Raw genomic sequence first — 1,934 nt, 5'->3', positions numbered from 1 at the left:
GCCCCATTACCTTGTGGCTGATGGGCTACAGCAGCAGAATACCACACTCCTGTGGAGTGTCACTCCTGTCAGGTAAGAACAGGAAACTGAGGCTATAATTCACACCACAAGTGGACAATAGAAGATTAAAAAAACTGGTCTGATGAGTCTCCTTTTCTGCTGGTAGGATCAGAATTTGGTGTCAACAACATGAAAGTATGGCTCCATCCTGGCTTGGATCAACAGTTCAGGCTGGTAGTGGTGTTACAATGGTGTGGGGATATTTCCTTGCACACTTTGGACTCCTTTGTACCAATTGAGCATGATTCCAACACCACAGCGTACCTGAGTATCAACCATGTCCATCACTTTATGACCATGGTGTATTCATCTTCTCATGACTAGTTCCAGCAGGGTTACGCATCACATGGCAGCAACTCAATGTGTTTATGCAGATTTGCAGCTGACAAATCTGCTATAGCATCATGTCAATATGGACCAACCTCTCTGAGTAATGTTTACAGTACCTTGTTGAATCTATCTATAAGACAGTTCTGAGGGCAAAGGGGGGTCCAACCGGGTACTAGCAAGGTGTGCCTATTAAAGTGGCTTGTGAGGGCATACTACTCAGTATGTCAGTATTACTAGTCTCATGAGTGGACCAAGGATACATCTTTCATACTTGACTTGAATTGTTTGTGTATTTTCTAGCATTTGCCTCCATTTTACAAAAATAGTCTTCACTATATTATTAGTCATTAGTAAATAATTTATCGTAAATTTAAAAAGCTATTTATCACTTTTGATTATGTTCTACGTCTGTAGTGATGCAAAAGTAAGGAATTACTTTACAAGAACGTACATCTGTAATGCATTGCCATCTACTAGTTTGAGCCTAGACGTTTTGGTTTATTCTATTTGGTGATTTAATTGCACATTCATTCATGAGATGATGGTATCACCTCTGGCTTTAATACTGAAAGTCTTCAAAACTCCTTCTATGTTTCTCTATCCAATAACATCAACTGGTTTGTGTGTTTTTTTTAGTGAAAACAGCTCTCTAACTTCCTCCGTCTGCCTCAAATGTGGGGTTCCTGAATTCTTATCATGTAGAGTTCCTTATCGTGTCAATTTGATCCGCTGAAGCTCTCTATCTCTGAGAACCAGCTGTTCATTTGCATACGGCATCTTTGAATCACAACCCTGACCGAGAATAGACGAGACACAGGAAAAAAATCTGTTACCATGAGTCTCTACATAATAATTAAAGTGATTTTTTTTTTGTTTTTCTTTTATTTGGGATTAAGTAAATTGCATAAATTTGGTCAAATTGTAATAGTTCTAGAACTAGTGAAAAAGTAAATGAAATAAAGTAATGTTATCTAACTTTCTGAGACATCCTGTTTTCAAGAATGTATACAGCGATGTGTAAAACTGAAAAAGCTGAGGTACCAGCATGGAAAAAGACAGTTAGAGGAATGCATTGTTCTGTCAAGGATCTTTATCATTATGAGCTTCGATGCTACACTTCCTTGTTCAAGTCTAGTAACTTCCATTATTTGTCTGCAGACAAAATCAGTAATGGAGATGAAAGTAAATGTTTTTTAAATCCATAAGTGGCATTCGGTACCTCACACCACACCATGAGTCAAAAACAGCAGAGAAACACAACAGATAAGATTTCTTTTTCATCAGTTATTATTTGTACAGTTCAGAATTGTGTCTATTTTTTTTAAATCAAGAGCTATAAAATCCTCTTAATAATAAAAATTAAATTGATCTGGCATTTTTGGTCAAGATTTTTATGTACACTGTAAAAAATGTTGTAAATTTCATGGTAAAAAACTGGCAGCTGAGGTTAACACAATTTCCCTGTAAAAATAAGGTGTTACTTTTAATGATTTTAGGGTAACAAATTTGTTTTGCAGTTTTTATAGTAATATTTAATGTATTTA

General features: G+C 36.1%; 1 long non-coding RNA gene across 1 annotated transcript in view; it reads right to left on the bottom strand.

The window, feature by feature from the left end:
• The window catches only part of LOC118599899, a 13,806-nt gene that overhangs the window by 6,928 nt on the left and 4,944 nt on the right, over positions 1 to 1,934 (bottom strand). The gene's annotated exons all lie outside the window — the stretch shown is intronic.

This window comes from Oryzias melastigma, linkage group LG17, assembly GCF_002922805.2.
Source record: "Oryzias melastigma strain HK-1 linkage group LG17, ASM292280v2, whole genome shotgun sequence".
Classification (NCBI taxonomy): domain Eukaryota; kingdom Metazoa; phylum Chordata; class Actinopteri; order Beloniformes; family Adrianichthyidae; genus Oryzias; species Oryzias melastigma.
This window is presented reverse-complemented; position numbering and strand designations above follow the sequence as displayed.